The sequence below is a fragment of the Prionailurus bengalensis genome, chromosome A2 (assembly GCF_016509475.1).
Source record: "Prionailurus bengalensis isolate Pbe53 chromosome A2, Fcat_Pben_1.1_paternal_pri, whole genome shotgun sequence".
Lineage (NCBI taxonomy): Eukaryota > Metazoa > Chordata > Mammalia > Carnivora > Felidae > Prionailurus > Prionailurus bengalensis.
The window spans coordinates 79,969,610-79,986,020 of NC_057348.1; the positions used below are offsets into that span (position 1 = coordinate 79,969,610).

At 37.9% G+C, this 16,411-nt stretch overlaps 1 protein-coding gene across 3 annotated transcripts in view; it reads left to right on the forward strand.

Annotated features, from left to right (window-relative positions):
- RELN (reelin) overlaps positions 1-16,411 on the forward strand; it is a 533,601-nt gene that overhangs the window by 60,371 nt on the left and 456,819 nt on the right. The window lies entirely within an intron of this gene.

The window sequence follows — 16,411 nt, forward strand, 5'->3', positions numbered from 1 at the left end:
AAAAAGGCATAAAGAGAGATATACACAACCAAGAAGCATGCTATGAAGAAGTCCAATGAGTAGAAGTCTACATGAGTAGAAAGGCATTGATTGTGTTATGGGCTGAATTGTGTCCCTACCCCTCCAAATTCATATGTTGGAAGGCCTGACTCCCAATACCTCAGAATGAGACTGACTTTGGACATAAGGCCTTTAAAGAGTTAATTAACTTAAAATGAGATCTTTTGATGGGCCCTAATCCAATGTGACTGATGTCATTATAAGAAGAGGAAATTTGGACACAGGCATGTCTGTGCACAGAAGAGGACATGGAAAGAAGGTGGCCATCTATAAGCCAAGGAGTAGGGGCCCCAGAAGAAACCAAACCTGTCAACAGCTTGATCTTGGACTTCCAGCCTGCAGAACTATGAGGAAATACATTTCTGTTGTTGAACCCTCCCAGGCTGTGGTACTTTGTATGGCAGCCCTAGAAAACGAATACCATGGGCCTTTGGCTTTTGGTACAGATGATACAATCAGTCCTCATTTTTCACAGGTTCTATATTTGTGTCCCATCTACTGACTGAAAATTATTTTTAACCCCTCAGATCAATAATTATGGTTCTTTTGCAGTCATTTACAGACATTCACAGAGGTGAAAAACTTGAGTTGTCATATGTGCATTTTCCGGCTGGGGTTGAATTCTCTGTCATCTTGTTTCAGCCCTCACAACTAAACAAGTGTCCTTTTCACCATCTATTTAGTGCCACATCTTTTACATTCCATTTTTGTGCTTTCTATTGATAATTTTGCTACTTATTTTTATTTTTATTTGAGTACGGTTGACATACAATGCTATATTAGCTTCAGGTATACAACATAGTGATTAGACAAATTTATACATTATGCTATGTTTGATAATTTTGCTGTTTAAAATGGTCCCCAGAGTGGTAGTTCTGAGGTCCTGAAAGCTGTGATGAGCCTTTTAGAGAAAATGTATGTGTTAGATAAATTTTGTACAGGCATGAGTTATAATGCTGTTGGCCTTAAAATGTTAACGAATCAGTAGTATACATTAAATAAGGCTGTTTTTCAACACACATAAACACACAAGAAACACACATAAAACAAGTTGATGTAATGATGAGCTGATGGAAATGTTGTGACTAGAGGCTGGAGGGAACCTAACCCTGTATGTCCCCTAGGTGCAGTGGTTCAGTATTTGCTAATTCAGTGTTTGTGGTGGCTTTATAGAGTGTGGCTACCACAATAAAATGGGAATCTGTGGTATGATGTTGGAAGGGGGTGGAAAAGTCTAGCCATCCAGATCTTGTTTTCATCTTCTCTACCAAGAAGCTTATTCCAAATGAAAAATGTAGAACACAAGTACCTGAGGGAAGAGTTGAAGCTTGAGGTAGAGAAAGGTAGTGAGGTCCTGGACATTGGGAGTGGGTTCACCTCTCCAGCACTGATATGAAAAATGTACACACATGGTCACTGAACCACTTTTTCTGTTTCGTAGGTAACAGAAGTATTCCAACTACTTCTGATGATAAAGATTCCAGTAACTACAGCCCATTGATTTTTATGTTGCTTTGATCGTCATTTCTAGAAATTCTAATGACCTCTACTAGCAATCAGAAAAGAGAGAGGTGTTCTAGAGCATCCAGAAAGGTTTCCCTACAACAAGATATGCTATGCTAATTTAACCTTAACCTCCTCATCTCCATTTTTTTTTTGTTTTTTTGGTATTGAATTCAGAACCTATGCAACTTTGGTTAAATGTTCTTTAAAGGCCTATCTCAGGAACTAGTTAGCTTCTATTCTTTGTCGTTAATTCACAGTCGGGACATATAGTGATCTTTGTTTGCCAAAAATGTCACCACAGGCTTGACATCGCTCTTCAGTGTGCTCCCCAAATCCACTGCAACCTTGGCTGCTCATCCTCATTCTGGATTTGTTTCTGTCCTCATCAGTGACAGAAAATTTGCTGGCACACATGAGGTCTCCTAAGAACAGGTGTCCCATTATATCCTCATCTTGTTAAACATCATTTGCACTAGGAGGAAACTGCAGTATAATAAAAGGCAAAGTGGCTTTTTACTGTAGTGGAATTCTTAATGTAGTTTCAACTCAGTTCAATTATAATTTTTAGTCCCATGGATGGCCTTCATTGGAAATTCTATTTCCCATGGGGTATCAATCTGGAACATTTCATATCACTGTAATTGGTCTATCTCAGACCATCTACACAAAATTTACCTGGGATGAATGCTGTTAAACATGCTATTCCTGATCTTTATCCCAGTCCTACAGAATCACAATCCCCAGGGGAGCAGAGGGGGAAGGAGGAGACCTAGGGATCTGAATTTTAATAATCTCGGGTGACTGAAAGCTCTAGTTGAAAAAGTAAATAATCTTTGGGAGAAATTAGTTTGGCTAATAGTTCTACCAAATATTATTTGATTTAAAGTAATAATTTTAGGGGTGCCTAGGTGGTTCAGTTGGTTAAGCATCTGGCTCTTGATTTTGGCTGAGGTCATGATGTCATAGTCATGAGACAGAGCCCCACATCAGGCTCCACTCTGGGTGTAGAGTCTGCTTGGGGTTCTCTCTCTCTCTTTCTCTCTCCCCCCTCCACCTTGAGCTTACATTTGCTCTCTCTTTCTCAGAAATAAAAAAAATGATAATAATAAAGTAATAATTTTATTTATTGTGATTAGCACTTGTAGAGTATGAGTCCCTCTGTGTTGAATAAATACTGTAACTGATATTTTATGTTCTATTTGGAATTCTTTTTTTAATATATATATTATGTATATTATATATATACACACATATATATGTATATATATATAACCATTTATTCATTTTTGAGAGACAAAGAGAACGTGAATGGGGGAGGGGCAGAGAGAGAGAGGGAGGCACAGAATCCGAAGCAGGCTCCAGGCTCTGAGCTGTCAGCACAGAGCCTGATGCAGGGCTCAAACCCATGAACTGAGATCATGACCTGAGCCGAAGTTAGACGCTTAACTGACTGAGCACCCAGGAGCCCCATGGAATTCTTAAATAGGCATTTCTGTATAGAGATACTTGGCAAACAAAATGTTCAAGTTTATAAACATGTATCTGTATGCAAGTTTGCCTTTCATCCAACTCTAGTTTTCTATGGTAAGTCTTCAACTTTAGAATTTAGATGAATTTTCTAAAAAATAAAAAACCAACAAATCAAAAATAAGGATGTGCTAAGGCTAGATTAAAATTTACTTAGAAATCCTGTACTAGAAAATAAGGAATAGCACAGGTGCAAAGCATCACCAGTCCTTTGCAAACTCCTTTCATTTAAAAAATTGTTACCTAATCAGTTAGACTTTTCCTATAATTCTAAGTCTCAAGACATTTCCTGATAAATATTCATATCTGTAGTTTTTCTTTATCTGTGTCCTTGGAAGTTGAATTGAAAATGCAAATTTATACTAAACTACAAGATATTTTGTTATTTTAAGAAGGATTTTTAGACTCATCATACTAAATGCCATGTTGTAAAATATAAAGTTATAACATTTTCTATTTTACATATGGGAGAAATAAATGTAATTACAATTTGATGTTATACAAATTAGCAGTGCAGTCACTTCTTTTTAATAATTTATCAAATAACTATCAGATGCCATCTATCAATGTAAATGTCATTTAAGTTATATTCTTATTCATTTATTCTTATCTAAAGATTGTGGAAGAGCATTTAGTTGTAGCTTATTAGAAGAGCAATTAGCTGTGCCAGTACCTGAAAATTTCTGTCACATCATTTATTAAACACTACTTTGTGAATTTCAGTGTTAGCCATTTTGGATTTTATGAATTAGGTTTTGGAATATGGAACAAAGATCCTTCTGAAAGGGGACAGGAATAATTATTCAAATGTTATTTTTGTAAACATGCAGATGATTCACATCATATCACAAGTATCAAGTAGTAGCACTTTCTATTTGCTTAGTGAATGAATGAGTTGAGCAAGATACACACACTATCATTAGATCTGACCATAAAGTGAGAATTTTATATTTGTCTTCTATTAGTTAATTAAAAAATTTTATAGTTTAATCGTAAGTATGCCATATGTACAATTTACTCAGTATGTATTTAAATGAATTCTTTGATTTTAGCATAGTTGCTTATAATTAGTTAAGTGTATTTAAATGAACATACAGAGATGCCAAATGAGAATACTATGGAAAAAGGCTTTTAAAAAATTGTAATATTTTACAGTTACATTCAATATAACTATGTCTATCAGGATTTCTACCAATTATTAATAAGGTTGATTTACTCAGTTTACAGACACAGAAGATATATAATATATATGTAATAGGTGTAATATATATCTTTATTATAATACATATAATAATATATAACATAGAAATACATGACATACACATGAGTACCAGCAGTGTCACCCTTGGACATGTTCTTGAACAGTTATACAGTTGTTGCAAATATGAAAATATTTTGAAAGTTTGTAATGATATATTATCAAACCAAACAAAGTTACAAACAAAGCATATATTTCTGTTTTGAACAACTATTAGGAGTCATCCTGAGGTTTGTTACATGAGTTCAAATTTTCCTTGGTTACCTGCAGTCAAAACCACGTTTTGTAGGAAATGGGGGGCACTTCATGTTAAAAAGAAAAAAAAATTCAAGGGGGTAATAAAAAAAACTATTATAGGCCTTTTTGATGGTGTAAAGTCTTTAAACACCTGATTATATTGAAAAAAAATGACACGTGTTTTTTCTGTAGGCAGCTGTGTATTTTATTGTAACATGTTTACCTGTATATGTGCTTTTGAGAACCTACTAGGTGTGTTTTTCTCATTCTAGAGGAGCTGAATTAACATCCTTGTGTCAAAGAAAAAATTCTTAGGATTCCTTTGAGAAGGTTAGAAGTAATAAATCTCCTAAAATGCTTTCTTTTAAAGCTAATCTTTGCTTAAATTGTAAAAAGTTGTGATATTATAGACAAGGTAGTCTTTTCTTTAAAAAAGAAAGAACAAAGGGATAAAAATTGCTGAAAACCTGAACACCACATTCATTCACAATACTTTAATAATTTATCAAGTGCAGGGCCAACAATATGAAATTTTCATGTATGAGTATCATCCAGCCTCATATGAAGGTAACATGAAAAATAAGGTCAGAAATAAGTCACAACTACCAGTAACTCTTGGCTACAGTTCTCTAAATTACAATAAAGTGTAATTTATAAAGAAAAAGAAATGTTTTTGGTTCTAGGAATGAAATAATTTTATCATTATTTGTAGGAATTTTTCAAAAATTCAGAATTATGAAAGTCAAAAGGGGATGATCAAAACGTCATTACTGTAACTCCAATTGGTACTAGAGGTAGAGTGGAACCTTGTAAAATTATATTTTTCTTTATATTTAAGATGACTAGTTAAGGAATTTATGTTTAGCATTAAGTTGGACAATCTTAAGGAGGTTTCAAAAACGTTCAGGATCTCATCTCAGGTGCTAATTCTGACATTAAGTCTCCAAGGCTCAGGACAGGATTTCACCTGAATAAGATATATAAGATTTTACCCCAAAGGCTAGTGCATTCAGAAATGCTGAGTGTGTGCATGTGTGCATCTGTGTGTGCATGTGTGTGTGTGCCAGAGAAAGAGAGAGAGAGAGAGAGAGACAGACAGACAGACCTAGGGAATAAAGAAGAGAGAGGCAGTATGGAGGGATGGAGAAACAGAAGATTTACTCTACATTCACCAAACGCTGTCATTTAACCTTACTTCCAAGGGGCTTGGTTTTAAAATGATAAATTCACAAACACATTTGCCTGCACCCATGTTACCTCCTAAGATGAATTTAAAGGAGGGGAAAACCTCAGTTGCTCTCCTTTTTTAACTGTTTCTGCCAGAAGAGAAGACTTCAAGACTATGTATGGCTCATCTAAATCTCTGAATAAATGTATCATAACAGGCTTCCACAGAGTTGCTGGATCCCTCTTCCAGCCAGGAAAGACCAGTTTTACAGACCCTAGAAAATGCTTTAGTACATCATTAAATTTTGCATTTAATCAGTCTCCTGTAGCTGTCACAATTCCCAGATCAGGCACTGGTTTTTCTCTCCTTTCAGGTGGAGACAAAGGTGGGAGAGTGTTTGCCAGGCCGGTCTCCCCCTGCTTTCAGAGGTGGGCTGATCCAGGGCTCTTTGACCTTATTATTTTGATCATCAGCCTTCTCCTCCATCACACTGCATTTAGTCCTCCCTGGAGGCCATTCTTTCTGCCTCCTTTGTCCCCCAAGGAACAGTACAAATCCATATAAAATGAAAAAGGGGAGTAATAATACCAATAATAAAGGGCTGTGATAATGACCAGTGCAGCAAACATCACGTTAAAGTGCACTCTGCAGAGCCGCCTGCCAGGCGTGCTCCCAGGAAACCATACCCATGTCCCCGGGACTTGCCTTCCAAGAGGAAAGCAAGCCCCTGCCATCCTCTCAGGACCTCCCGGAGATGGAGTCCAATCCACCCAGCTTGAGGAATATGGCTTCCCTTTCTTAGAGCCACCTTTCACATGCCACTTAAGGCACAGTGTTTTGGGTAATTGTTACAATAAATAGGGCAAGTGTGACTTCTCTCTACCCTTCACAAAAGGCTGACCGAAGTCCATTTGTTTCTGGTCTGATTTTTTAAGATCTTTGGATTTAGTTCACTACTGTTCATTCGTGTCTTTCCCTCACAGAATCTTGACCTCCAGTCATTTCTTTTAAATATTTACTGGGATAAAAATTTTTTCTCAGCTGTTGTTGGTTTGGGGGTTGTTATTTTTGAAATGCCTGGCTGAATATTTGAAAGGTACATAAAATCATGTCATAATGGAATTAATGTATGTAATGAGAAGTAGTTCAGGGATCGTGTTCTTATAGAGGTTTTGAATTAAATTATAATGTATTTTTAGATGGTCTCTATTTGGTACCTGGAGCTAAGGGCACTTTAACTAAAGAAGAACCAGTAGTTGAACACTCTATGTTGATGAAATTTTGCAGCAAATAAACTCAGTTTATTTCATTTTTAGAGTAATACGTTTGTTCCGCAGGCTATTTAATCTGTTCTGTATTCAAAAGGCAAGCAAGGCAATTTTTTAAAATATTCACAATATTAGTTCTGCTGGTGTTTTTCATTTTCAAAATATATAAAGATAAGAAATAGAAAGTCTGTACTCTGTGCACTATCACTAATACTTAATTTCAACATTTTTGCAATTTGCTGTCTTATGTTTGTCATCTTGAAAAAGATGGTAACATCATTTCGTATATTATATAATATGTTTCTTTTCTGCACGTATTAAAGGTCTTTTATATAAAGTAGTAATGGAATATGCTGTAAGTGATCAAAATTTAATGACCCATAGAGCATTTGTAGGCCAGAAGCTTTAGGATGAAATGCAACAGCATTAAATGTCGAAATTTATTTTCTTCCAGACTTTCATCTTACAGTGATTTTCTGCAAGAATGGTATTAGGGTCTTGTTGGGAACAGTTAATAGAAGCTCTAATAGATAATAACTGACTCTGTAATTAGTCATTTCAAGACAGAGTTACTCTCTGAGCCACTGATAAGAATTGAATTGTGTCGCTACATCATGTTTTCATTTTGCTGTCACAGCCCAGCAATCCATATTCATAGACTCCTGGAGCTGAGCTCATTGCCAATTTAACACAGATGTGGGAGCGATATGTACAACCTCCTCAGCCCTTTGATCCCTTCTTATTTCTTATTTGAGGAAATTGCAGAGTAACTTCAGAGTGAGGATAAGGCATAAGGTGTCTTAGTGACAAAATTATTGGAAGATTAATTTGGTATGTACATAAAATATGTGTGTGTATGCGTATTCACACACGAAGTACATGTGTGCAAAAGAAAGAAACCCTATTATGGCAAAATGTAAAACCCAGCCAAATTTCCCCAAGCATATCTGATTTTTGAGTATTGTAATAAAATGCTGCATTGATTTTGAATTTTTGTGTCCTTTCGGGAGAAACCTTCACTCTTCGTATATGTCTGTTAATAACACTGGCTCGTTTTTCTCTGTAGAAAAGACGTTAGATACCACAATTTTAATAACATCAGCTATGCTATATTCTCCGTTATGTTTTCTTTTTTTTATGTTATTTTACGTCATAACAAGTGTTTTTGTAGGGTTGAACTCAGTAAATGTTGATTGAGTTTCTCCTCCGAGCTGAGCTCCACGGAAGGTGGAGAGTAATCAGGTGCTCACAGTCTCTGAGAGCCACGGGGTCACTGAGAGGGGAGAGGTGGCTTCCCCAGGATATCAGAAGATACTTCATGAGAGAGATGACATTTGGGCCTGTGTCTGAAGAATGGGGAAGATTTTAACCAAAAGAAACAGGGAAAGTCATTCTAGGTGAGGACTCCCCATAAAGAAAGGACAGGAGATGGGAAAGTAATGAACATGTTGTAGTTTAACTGGAGCAAGGGGTGTTTTCAGCTGAAATAGGGAAATTCGACTGGATAGAAAGGTTATGGCCAAAGCTGAAGGTCTTTGAAACCACACTGAAGACAGGATTTTAATCTATGAATGTTACAAAGCCAAACATGTTTGTTGAACAAGGGAATGATGTGTCTTATCAGACACATTTGCTTTCTGATTATCGGTAATCATATACATGCTTTATTTCTCCTCTAAAATGCACTGGGAAGTTCAGAATTCTACTTGCAATCCATAATATTGATGTTGTTTTTTTCCTCGATTATTAAAGTAGCTAGTTCTCTGTACATCTTAATGCAAAAATAGAAAAGTTGACTGTAAGGAAATAAAGTCTCCTGGGGAGAGATTTTATAAATTTATCTTAAAAATTTGCAAAACCATGAAAAGAAGTAGATAATGTGGCAGACTGACATGTTTAAGTAAGTGCTTACCTATTTAAAAGTCATTAAATTATTGTTTGAAGATTTTATATAAACCTTTGGTGTGTAAAATGGATCACTGGTGGGTCCTGTCTCATGGTGGCATTATGTTTTAATTTTTATAAACTAACTAGAATTGATAGGATGTCAGATAGAGTTTATAAACATTTTACTAATAAGGACCTAGTTCTAAATATCTTTTTTTGCTTTCCTAGTTAATAAAATCCAAATTATAGTTCTAACAGTTCTTGACTCATAGAAGGTTTATATATATAAAGTATACACACACACACACACACACACACACACACACACACACATAGCAATATACACATATTTTCATATATATTGTTTAGTTCTTAAAGTCTGAATGTATTATGTACTTTTTAGTTCATTTTATTGTTCCAGTTAGTTTGCTCATCTTAAGTACATTTGTAATAAGTGTATTTATAATAAACTTCTTCCTTTCCCTCAACTTTTTAATATGATTTTTTTCTGAAACAAATTAAAAAAATTTTTTTAATGTTTTATTTATTTTTGAGAGAGACAGAGCACGAGCGGGGAAGGGGCAGAGAGAAGGAGACACAGAATCCAAAGCAGCCTGTGGGGTCTGAGCTGTCATCACAGAGCCTGATGTGGGGCTCAAACCCACGAGCTGTGAGACCATGACCTGAGCTGAAGTCAGATGCTCAACCAACTGAGCCACCCAGGCACCCCTGAAACAAAATTTAATAGACTAGCACAGTGCACACCTGTATATCTGCCACCTAAGTTCAGTAATTTTTCATATTATAAATTTAAAGTGAATTGATATTTGCTAAATATTTGTTTCCTATCTTACTATTAGTTAAAGCATATGGCTCATAATCTTGGAAAGAGAGTGAAGGATTTTTTTATTAACTGGGCTAGTTAGATATCAGTTAGATATAGGTAGTCATAAGAGTTGTTTATCTTAAAGGTAGTTCAAATCTAAAAACTTTGTGCAATTCTCCCCTATCCTAGTGTGGCCAAATTTATATATTTTAACTAAAAATTCTACTTATGCAAAAGTAGCTTCATAAAATATTTTTATAGGAAACATTTTTAGGGGCACCTGGGTGTCTCAGTCAGGTCATCTCATGATCTCACGGTTAATGAGTTAGAGCCCCATGTCATTTCTATCTCTGTGTTGACAGTATTGAGCCTGCTTGGTATTCTGTCTCTCCCTCTCTCTGCCTCTTCCCCACTTGAACTTGCTCTCTCTCTCTCTCTCTCTCTCTCAAAATAAATAAATTTAAAAATAAATAAAATGTTAGAGGAAACATTAAAATTTTTTTTTAACTTTATTTAGTTTGAGAAAGAGACAGAGAGTGAGCAGGGGAGGGGCAGAGAGAAAGGGAGAGAGAGAATCCCAAGCAGGCTCTGCGCTGTTAGCTCAAAGCCTGATGTGGGGCTTGAACTCACACACCGTTAGATCATGACCTGAGCTAAAACCAAGTGTCAGACACTTAACCAACTGAGCCACCCAGGCGCCCCTGGAGGAAACCTTTTTAAATGACAGTAGCTTTGCAACATTTTAAATTATGCAATTTGGGACAAAACATTCTGAATCAGAGTGTTAGAAACTTACAAAAATATGACAGCTGTAAATTTTCCTTCTAGTTCATAAACATATTAACGTAATTTTACATTCAGAAATGTGTTTCAGTTTTTTCTGTTGTGAGCTGTATTTGTACTGTGTATTGTGTTTACTATAGTAAACTTAAAAAAAATTTATCATAGGGGTACGTGGGTGGCTCAGTCAGTTAAGCGTCCAACTTCAGCTCAGGTCATGATCTCATAGTTTGTGAGTTCCAGCCCTGTGTCAGGCTCTGTGCTGACAGCTCAGAGCCTGGAGCCTGCTTCAGATTCTGTGCCTCCCTCTCTCTCTGCCTCTCCCCCTGCTCATGCTCTGTCTGTCTGTCTCTCTCTCTCAAAAACAAATAAACATTAAAAAGATTTTATCACAGATCACTCTTCTGCTTTCAGAAAGATTATTTCAGTTGCCTAGATGGCAGCAGTTTGTGGACATAACTGATGAGCTAAGACTTGAGAAGGTCAGATAGTGCTTGAAGGGTGAGTCCCAGTGGAATTAGAGAAATGAAATCAAGTCTGGGCACTAGGACAGGTAAGAACTAGTGCACATTGTTGGTCAAATAAAGCTTGATAGGAAGGAATCAGAAAGATACCAGAGGGTAAGGTGAGGGAAGAGGCCCCAGATGAAAACAAACTGTCAGTGACTGATGATGTGAAATTACCCAGGTAAGGACAGCTGGCCAGAGCAGCCTCGATGCCTGGAACAATTATTTGTTTCTGTAAGGTTTTCGTTTGTTTGTTTGGGAAACTCTGACAGACTCACCAGAGGCTGCAAGTAGAGATAAGTGGAAGCATTTGATGAAAAGGAAAGGGAAGGACAGAGAGATGTGTATTCCTGCCAAAGTTTCCAAGTTGGAGTGCCTTGGTATAAAGTTTTCAGTGTCTCGCTCAGATTGTTCAGATGTTTACTGATGATGCTCTAATCGGTAAAAACATGCAGGCTGCAGACATCCTGAAGTTTCCTGCAAGCTATCGGAGAATCCAAACTGTGTCACATTTTCTTTTAAATGCAGAAATTGGGCCCATTGTCTTCTTGAGTAAAAGGGAACCTAGTGATCAGAACTGTGTCTTATAGGCTGTATGAGTCTGGGCAACATTTCCTTTTTCTTTTTTTTTTTTTTTTTAATTTTTTTTCTGACGTTTATTTATTTTTGAGACAGAGAGAGACAGAGCATGAACGGGGGAGGGGCAGAGAGAGAGGCAGACACAGAATCGGAAACAGGCTCCAGGCTCTGAGCCATCAGCCCAGAGCCTGACGCGGGGCTCGAACTGACAGACCGTGAGATCGTGACCTGAGCTGAAGTCGGACGCTTAACCGACTGAGCCACCCAGGCGCCCCTCCTTTTTCTTAAAAAAAGAGACTGATTACCAGTTTACATATGGATCATGCATTACACATGTTTAAAGAAGGAGAAGGAATGCTTGTCCAGACAGTAGCAGCTTTCCAAATGCAAATATCATTTTTTTTCCCTTCAAAATAACTTTAAACTCCCAACTCTAGCAAATAGAGAAATAGATCAGTTAGTTTAAAAAAAAATTTTTTTTAACATTTATTTATTTTTGAGACAGAGAGCATGAACGGGGGAGGGCCAGAGAGAGAGGGAGACACAGAATCTGAAACAGGCTCCAGGCTCTGAGCTGTCAGCACAGAGCCCGACGTGGGGCTCGAACTCACAAGCTGGGAGATCATGACCTGAGCCGAAGTCGGATGTCTAACTGACTGAGCCACCCAGGCACCCCTATATTCAGTTAGTTTTTAATAGGGAGCTTTTTCTTTAGATGATTTGTGTAAACATATAGCCTGTCAGAATGTATGTGTACTTAAGTTGATCTGCCTTTTTTAAAAAAACAAATGTCTTCGATTGGTCTGTTGGTCCCTGCATTGATCATTTTGCACTCTGCAAGGTATTTTCAATATATAAATAGTCAAATTTTCTTTTTTTTCCCATGTGACTTTTCTGAGTGGGATTCATTTGACATATAAAATCTAGGATTCACAACATACTTTTCCTTTGGGAATAAGTTGGAGATAAGACAACTTTGCACCACTTTTGTATGAATGAGTTACTCATTAATACATATAATATTATTATCACATATAATAAATATTCCAACAAATATGACACCTTAACGTGTCAGAAAAAATTCCAGATGCTTGAGATGTACTACTGAACAAAACACTTGAGGTATCTGCCCTGATGGAATTCACATTCTGCAGGATGAGACCTACAATAAACATAATAAACAAAGACAATTGTGAGTCAGTGTATCAGTAGAATGTGCCAGAAGGTGATAAGTACCTGATACTCTGAAGGAAGAGAGTCCTAGGCAGAGGAAGGCAGTGGTACAAAGGCTTGACATGTCTGAGCAACAACAAGGAGGCTGGTGTACCTGGAATGGGGTGAGCTAGGAGGAAAGCAGAAGGAGGTGAGGACAGAGAAGGAATAGGGGCAGGTCACATAGAATTTTGTAGGCCGCTGTGAAGACTTTGACATTGGCTTAGCTAGAAAGTTGTAAGCAGAGGAATGACATGAATCCAGTGTATGATGGACTAATGTAGAGGATGGGAGATGGTGATTCCAAAGTTGGCTCAGCAGGAAGGATGGTACTGCCATCAACTGAGTTCATGAAGGCTATAGGAGAAGCAGGTTTGAGGGATGGGGTGGGCATTCAGTTTTGGTTAAGTTGAGGTTGAGACCTCTCTTGAACATCCAAGTGGGGATGTTGAGCAGTAAGTTTATATATACCTGGAGTATATATGAAGAGGTATGTAGAGATCTGGACAGGAGATAGAAATTTGGGAGTGGTCAGTTTATGGATGGTATTTAAAGCCAAGAGACTCTAAGAGTAAGAAGTGTTTTTCTCAGTAATTCCACTTTGATTTCTAAGATGCTCCATGTTTAGAAATGATAGGTCCATCTAGCCATGAGGTTTCCAAGCAATAAGTATTCATGTCACTACTACTAGGAATAGAACCAAGCAGAGAGAAAAGCTTGCCTCATCTGACATAGCAAATTATTATTGGTAATTAAATATCAATCCTTTTATTCCTGGGATGTTTTCACTAGACCTTGCTGTGTCAGCATCAAGAATCTATGTAAAGAAGAGAATTGATCTGAAGCAGGTATTATGGTGTGTGGAGGAGTTAAGATCAGAATTTGCATCATCCTCTAGGGCTGGGGAGGCACTTGGTGGCAGATGAGAGCTGAGACCTGGCAAGGGATTAGCAGCCTACGTGGACATCTAAGGGGCACAGCAGACCTTGGTTGTGCTCAGTACCCAAATGTGTCACAGGCTGTGCAGGCAGCTTCCTAAGTGCACATGTCTAATATATTGAATCATCACTAGATACGTGTAGGCTATCAACAAGTTGAATTTATCAATTGTCATAATAGACATAGCAGGGCTTTTGTTTTGCTGGGGGGTATGTAGTTTGAGACCAGAACTGAGTAGCTGGGGGTAGTAGAGGAAAGACCCAAGAGCTGTCACACATGGTTCTCTTCTTTTTCAGCCCTTTCTCCAAGTGTTTAGCCTCTGTTTTAAATTAAAACTCAGCAGAATATCTTTTAGAAGAGAGGGCAAATTAATAATAAGCTGGGGATGCCACTTATCTTGGGTCCACTGAGCTCACAGCTGAGACTTAGTATGGACCGTGGTTGGAAATGAAATAATGCATGGAGAGGTTGGTGGAGAATCGTAGCAGGCAGGAGGACTCAGATGTGGGCAGTCCAGTGGTTGGCTGTGTCCTCAGCAGATGTGAGGAAGTCTGTATGGGACTCCAGTTCTCTGGAAGGGAAGAACAAGGCAGGGCTTCAGGATGTGAAAGAGGACAGGGAAAATGGAGCTAACTTTTACTGGTGAGTTACTGTGTGCATGGTTGTTTGTTAAAGAGATAGGCACACTGATAGATTGAAGATACATTTCTTTTCATTCTTATAGTGAATTGGGTAGTATTATTCCTTTTGTAAATGAGGCATCCGAGACTCATTGCAAGGTCACACACTGATCAGAGGTAAAGAGAGAGAGAGAGAGAGGTGAGATTTGAATTCGAGGTGGCCTCACTCCCTAACCCATAAAACTCTTAGATTTTTTAGAATCTTAGAAGTAAGAACCAGAGTAGAAGCATAAAGGAATGAACAGGAGTCCACAGGGGCTGTATTTGTGCATTAACATGATTGCTGCTGTCTTACTGAACAAAAGGGGAATGGATTGAGAGGAAGTGGATAGAAGCAGGATCCCACAGGTCCACAGTGAGATACTGCAGTTTGGGTCTGATTTGCTGTGAAGGACAGCCTGGGACACTGCATTGAGTCCATTGGTCAGCATAGTCAATATAACAGCAAGCAGCTTAATTCTAAACCCTACTGGATAAGGGTGCAGAAGCAGTTTAAGCACTTTTTACCTTAGTCAAGATAACTCACTGAACCAAAGGTAGAGGCACTGGTAGAATCAACTATGGGAATCTGGAATAGGCAAAACAGGAGGCTGATGATTGAGGTGTGATTCTATAAATGAGGAAATTGAGATTCCAAGAGAGGAAGTGGTTTTGTTCAAGAACAGGTGGTAACAGATGAGTACCCAGCACCCAAATCCCATCCCTTACCTAGCCTACGGCTCCATCCATTATACCATAGAGGTCACCTCCTGGCCCTCCTTGGCCCTCTTCCTCTCTAATAACAGTGATATTGAGTCCCACAGCATTTACTTTTTTTCAAATACTCCTCATGCATGTGAATAATCTGGGGAATAAGTTATTAAACAAGGGTTCAGCCATGTCATTTTGCTTCTGTGGGATCTGGGGAGGGGGGGATGTACAGGATAGAGAAAACAAGAGTGATGCCAGGTAAACAACATCAGACACTTTTAGATGATATCAGATGGTCCTGAACAAGGTTCTTTTTTTTTTTTTAATTTTTTTTTCAACGTTTATTTATTTTTGGGACAGAGAGAGACAGAGCATGAACGGGGGAGGGGCAGAGAGAGAGGGAGACACAGAATGGGAAACAGGCTCCAGGCTCTGAGCCATCAGCCCAGAGCCTGACGCAGGGCTCGAACCCACAGACCGCGAGATCGTGACCTGGCTGAAGTCGGACGCTTAACCGACTGCGCCACCCAGGCGCCCCTAAACAAGGTTCTTAATTGTTCTGTGCCACAAATTCCTCATGTGTATCCTGGGAATAATAACAGTACCCTTTTTATAGAAATTTTTTGATGATGAAATGAGATAATACACGTTAACTGTTTAACTCAATGCCCAGCTGAATGGTTTACATGCCAGCAGTCAAAATATTAGCTATTATTAAAGGATGTGAAGGTGATTTACTCCAATATCCAATGCCATTTTGGGGGTAGCATGATGTCAGGCTGTTCTGTTGATCTATGAGTCTTGTTTTATGCTTTATAATGTGGTTGTTTCAGACCATTCAGCTCTATTCACTGGATTTCCTGGAGTTTAATTTAAACATTCTCATCAAAGTTAATGTGATTCTGGCCATTCTCCTTACTGCCACCAACCATGATGATAGCCTTGTACTGTGCACGCCAAAATAATATCACCTTTTCCTGGATGCTTCCTACAAATGGCATCATCTTAATCTTGTAAAACCAATGCAGGAGAAAATATTATGTCAAGGAGGAAATTATGATCATTTTTTAGGATGGTAATAAGCAAGATAACATTTTAAGAAGCCAAACCTGAGTAGCATCAGGATGCATTTAATGTGACCCTCTTCTTCCCAGGAACATCCTGATTTTCTGGTTATGAAACCATTCAGATTCCTCTTGTAGTCTTTGTTCTAAAACTTAAAATGTGCAGTGGTCTCCCTTTTTTGTTCTCAAAAGGAAAAGAGCTAACTGTCTTCATGCAAATTAGT